General features: G+C 42.7%; 1 long non-coding RNA gene across 1 annotated transcript in view; it reads left to right on the top strand.

Annotated features, from left to right (window-relative positions):
- The window catches only part of LOC134909406 (uncharacterized), a 68,921-nt gene extending 64,731 nt beyond the window's left edge, over window positions 1–4,190 (top strand). Inside the window, exon 3 of the long non-coding RNA XR_010175918.1 lies at window positions 3,991–4,190. This is a non-coding gene — a long non-coding RNA (uncharacterized LOC134909406). The remainder of the gene's footprint in view (window positions 1–3,990) is intronic.
- The last annotated feature ends 1,810 nt before the right edge of the window (window positions 4,191–6,000 follow it).

Here is a 6,000-nt window from a genome sequence, read left to right on the forward strand (position 1 = left end):
TCCAGTGGCCACGTTTTGGGTAAGGTGCCTTGGCACAGGTTATTATACCAAGCGTAGTCCACGTGGTTGGTAAATGATGAAAAAGTTGACAAACCCCCAAAAACTTATGTCAACGTGTATCGGCCACTGTACTGCTACATGCTACTGTAGTGACACTTCTTACATTGGGACAAAGAGAAGATTAGAAGATAAAGGGGAACATTTACTAAGCAGTGATAAGAGCGGAGAAGTGAGCCAGTGGAGAAATTTCCTCATCAACCAATCAGCAGCTCTGTATCATTTTATAGTATGCAAATTATAGATGTTACTTCAGTGCTGATTGGTTGCCATGGGCAACTTCTCCACTGGCTCACTTCTCCGCTCTTATCATTGCTTAGTAAATGTATCCCAAAGATTGCAATGTTCTAAATTTAACCAGCTGATTTTTTTTATTGAAGTTTCCTGGGTCACAGAATGCTCTGTATAGTTTGCTGTAGATGCAAGGTCAGGTCTAGTCACTGCAACAAGTCTGTGGTCACATACTTTTTGTTTTGCTGTTTTTGCTGGCTTGGCTGAAGGGAAGGAAATGTACCATTATCCAGGATAAAAATTAATGTCATTTCACCTGCAGTTTTATATGTGAAAATGTCACTCTGTCAATTTAGTTATCTCACATATAATTGCTTTTTTTGTGAAACCATATACAGTACAGAGCATGTTATATAATACAGAGGGAACATTTCCACTTACAATTTTAACATCTCTTCAGCCCCTAGGCAATTCATAGATAGAATAAGTAGAGCTCATTGTAATTGCTAATCCACTGTTCTCAGAGACTTTTCACACATGACATCTGAGGTCATTAAAAATGAAAGTGAATTCTATAGAAGGAAGGTACGACTTACTCTGATGAGCATTACGGGCAGAAACGTTCACTTACTGCTTTTCTATTTCGCCATCTGTTGTTAATTATTCTCATGTAACTTTTTTTTTAATGAGACATAGCAGTCATATCTTGATGTATGGGGTTTTAGATTAAATTATGTTTTATGTCTCTGTTTCAAGTTGTTACAATATAGCAACCTCCAAAGTGTTTTTTTTTTTTTTCCTTATCAAAAAGACTGCGGATTCTCCTGCTCCAAATATGCACATTTCCTTTTCTAGCTCATTAGAACATCTTATCCATCCCATTCTGTATAATGATATCTGTTTGCACTTGCCACTCCAGTGACTGGTTCTTCTTCACTTCCCTCTCAGGCAGTCAGAGAGGGGTTGGTATCGGGATCCTGGCACTTGGGATGCTGGCAATCAGAATACAGAGAGCAGCATGCCGACGCACAGGATCCTGACACTTGGTGGCTAAGTGTCCTAACCCTAATCCCCTAACCCGTAACCATCCCTACCTGCAGTCTGACTCTAACCCTCCTTCCCCGCAGCCTAACCGTAATGTTGCTTGTTTAGTGACTAACCCTAACCCTCCTTCCGCTTAAACCCTCTACCCCCCTCCCCCCCCCCAGCCTAAGCATAACCCTCCCAGCTTAGTGCCTAACCCTAACCCTCCCGTCCCGCAGCCTAACCCTAAAAAAGAATCATCTGGCCCTTGTCAGCCAGGTGTGCCACCCCCCCCCCCCCCCCGCACAGCAATTGCCACACCTAGGCCTAGTGAGAGATCCGCTACTGGTTATATATGTGTGCGCTGTTCATGGTTGTAGAACTGCATGTCTGAATTTGCTCTTCTGTTATTTATGCAGTATTTTATTTTGTAAGCAGTTAGCATCTTCTGTGACATAGGAAGTGATGGTAATTACCCTGGCTCTAACCTCCTCAGTGCCACGGCTGCCATCTTGACCACATGGGCCAGGTCTGTGGCTGCATGCTATATTGAGTGTGTGCTGAATCCTATAAGGAAAGCTGTGTATCAAATCTACTATCTTACGCTGTTGTTGTGATATATTGACCAGAGGAGCAACACACTGTTCCATTGAGACTCTTGTATAGCATTCTCCAAGTGTAGTTTCTATAGGGCCTATTTATCATGGACCCATTACACATGCAGAAACTCTACTTTCCACATGTTTTATGTAATGGGCCCATTCATTATCTGGGGCCCAATAGGACCACCTAATATTCAGCAAACTCCAAAAACTGAAAATTTTCAGGGTTTGCTTGTGTGAACCAACACTATCTTCAGATAGCACTCGTTTTCGGAGCCCTGCTGCTTCCTTTGGGAAGTAGGGCTGGGGTTGTGAAGAGGGATCCACTCTGGTGAGCAAATTTATTTACAGAGCAGGGGTGTAACTAGAACTTTGTGGGCCCCATAGCAAACTTTTTAAGGAGCCTTCCAACTCAGGGCTCCGCCAGTGTGTGTATGACTTGTGCCACACAAGAGGCCGCAATAAAGTGCCACCATCAAAGTGGGTCCGAAAGTGTGGGTGGAGGCATCATCAGGCGTCAGCAGCTGCAGGGAGTGGGTAGCAGGGCAGCCCAGGATACACACAGTGGATGGGCAGTTACAGGATTCTGGGGTGGAAGGTGCACATTTTAATGCTAGGCATCTACAGGGTGCAGGGGTGGGCAGTTACTGGGTGCACAGGTGGATGGTGCATATTACAATGGTGGGAGTAACAGGGTACAGGGAGTGAAGGTGGGAGGTACATATTGCAATGGTGGGCAGTTACAGTGTGCAGGGAGGGAAGGTGCAGAGGTGGAAGGTGCTTATTGCAGGGGTGGGCAGGTGCAGGGTGTAGGGACGGAAGGTACATAATGCAGGGGTTGGTAGATACAGCGTGCAGAGAGGGAAGGTGCAGAGGTGGATGGTACATGGTGCAGAGGTGGTCAGGTACAGGGTATAGGAATAGAAGGTGCATATAGTAGGGATGGGCAGATAGGGATGTGCAGGGAGGGTAGGTGTAGGGTACAGAGGTGGAAGGTGCATATTGTAGGGCTGGGCGCAGGGAGGGAAGGTACAGAATGGGGGAAGCAGCTGCAATGCAAAGAGACAGTGATGCCTGAAATGAGCCGAGATCCGCAGTGGCAGGCAGGATGTGCAGATAGAGCCACTCTCATGTAGTTTAACTAAGCAGTATACGGGGGTCAGACACACAGGCAGAGACTAGTGTCGTTGGGACCATCCACAAATGATCACTGCTGAGTCACCAGAGCCCACTGCAGCAGCCCCAGTCTACACAGCAGCAGACAGCTGCAGGTGTCATATGGCAAAGGTGGACAAAGCTCTTCTCACCAGGACCATGCGACCATCGAGCTGATCAGGCATTGGTAGAGGCAGGGTCATAGTCCAACAGGCAGATCCACAGAGATGTAGGAAAGACTGCGCTTAAGCTCCACATTGCTGCCATCCACCATGTTTGGCAACTTGGCCATGGAGCAAAACTGACCATAGAAAGGCATCTACAATGAGTGGTAGGAGAATGAGAAAGCAGCTATCCAGGTTTATGGGAAACACTGGGCCCCCAGATAAAAAAAAACTTGTCAGGTGTGACCACTTAGTCCAAGTGTAGGGGAAAGATAAACATATTGCAAAAAAATAAAAAATAAATCTAATCAGTGCTGTGGGTTGCTTGCTGGGCTGGCGGGCCCTCTGAGTCGGGGGTGGGGGGGTGGGGGGTGGCATGGCAAGAGCACCCCTTGCACCCTCTGTAGTTATGTAGCACAAAGAGAAGAAAAGGTATTCCAATTTGGGGCACTCATTGGACTGATTGTACATAAATATTATATACAATTGAGATATAATTGAAGTAGAACTCCCTGGGAGATATCAGAAGAAAAGTTACAAAAGGAGGTAGAATATAACAATACAGGGGAGGATAATTTAAGAATAATCAATTTGACCTCTCAGGAATTGAGTGATGCACATACTCAAATTTTAAGTAGAGGACTGAGCTTCTCCCCTGAATCCCATTTGATCAGTATAAGTGGGAAAAAGATCTCCACTTGTTTGGAAGGAAACTCCTCCTTACGAAATTCTATGCCAACCCCTCTTCTAATATACAGACAAATCAACAACATGGAGGCCAGGACCTCAGAAGAAATACGATAGAGACAACTACAGTTCCTAATCTATTTATAAAATTATCTACGGAGGACCAACAAGCTGTTTCTATTTTACAACAACTAGCTGGTGAAGAAGATGAAATATCTACCTGATTCAGACCAATCTGTAGAAGAAAGGGTACTTTTTGTCCACAGACAAATATTTGTCCGGTAGTACAAACCTACATGGATTTGGTCTCTAGAGATTTTGATGAGCTGACGAATAAGACCGTTAAATACAAGAGAACCATTTCCAATGTTAGTGAAGAAGAAATTGATGCACTGAAGGAGATACAATATTGGAACAATGTTGTAATAAAACAGTCGGATAAAGGAGGGAACAACGTTCTCTGGGATAAGGACTCCTACATCATAGAGACTATGAGGCTGCTTAATGATGTGTTATGTTATAAACATTTAAGATCTAACCCCTTGGACATGTTTAAAACCCAATATGGGGCCATTATAACTTAAGCAGTCCAAGAAGGGATAATCATGAAAACAGAATATCAATTTTTGGATGTAGAAGAACCAGTTATAGCGACTTTCTATATGCTGCCCAAAATCCATAAACATGAAACATCCCCACCTGGCCGCCCAATCGTATCCGGGATTAAGAATTTGACATAACCAGCCAGTAATTTCCTTGATATACATCTCAGGAAGTATGTCACCAACTTACCTTCATACACACATTATACAAGGGATGTCGTATGAAAGTTGGATGAAATCCTTATTGAAGACGGGGTTCTGCTCATAACATGCGATGTAGATTCACTCTACACGAGTATTAAACATGATATGGGTATACATGCAGTGAAACATTTTTTGGAGAAAGATGGATTAACAGATTTTAGCCTCTTCCTTGTGGATTTACTTACTTTTGTGTTAACAAAATTTTTTCTCATACTTAATGATCAATTTGTTTTTACAGATCAGAGGCACAGCGATGGGGTCAGCTTGTTCCCCCAATGTATGCCAATTATCTATTTAGGGTGGTGGGAGGAAACCTGTGTTTTCAATGAGGAGAACAATGAATGTACAAAAAATGTTCTCATATGGATGAGGTACATAGACGACCTCCTGAACATATGGGATGGTTCGGGAGGTGAATTTATTGAGAAGTTGAATAATAACAACTTGAACCTCAAACTTACCTATGAAATGAGTGAAACAGAGGTCACATTCCTGGACCTAAAAATCAAGAGGATGACAGATGGGAGAATTTCAACTGATCTTCATAGAAAACATACAGCTACGAATAACATGTTACATAGGACCAGTGCTCATTTTCCACCTGTCCTTAATGGAATTCCGAGAGGGAAATTTTTACGTTTAAGGAGGAATTACTCTGATAAATCACAATTCAACCAATGATCTCAAGAACTATCAGACAGTTTAATAAAACGTGGCTATAGTAAGATATCAGTTAATAAGGCTTTCTATCAAGCAAGGAATAAAAACAGAAATGTACTCCTTTATTCAGAGAGAAGCAAAGTACTGGAATCTAATATTGTTCGATTCATAGGGGATTATTGTGTGGAATGGCGGACAATACAAAATGTACTGCAAAAACACTTACCTGTATTGAAGCTGGATCCAGATTTGAATCAAGCTCTTGCATCAAGGATACCTATAAACTGGAGGAGACTGGCCAACCTGAAAGATAAACTTGTTGATAGCCATTTTGTAAAAATTGAGAAAAAGAAACCTACAGTGCAGGGTTCCTTCAAATGTGGAGCACATAGTTACATGCAACGTACAATGGAGTTCAAAGACAAATGTCTCCACAAACATATTATAAGGGATTTCATCAACTGCAAAACGTCAGGAGTGGTATATTGTTTTATTTGCCCTTGTAATAAATGATACGTAGGCATGACAACTAGACCATTAAAACAGAGAGTGTTAGAACATGTTGGAAGCATAAGGAACTCTAAGAGCGATCTTGATAAATTTAAATCTCTTACA

The sequence above is a fragment of the Pseudophryne corroboree genome, chromosome 4 (genome assembly GCF_028390025.1).
Source record: "Pseudophryne corroboree isolate aPseCor3 chromosome 4, aPseCor3.hap2, whole genome shotgun sequence".
Classification (NCBI taxonomy): Eukaryota; Metazoa; Chordata; class Amphibia; order Anura; family Myobatrachidae; genus Pseudophryne; species Pseudophryne corroboree.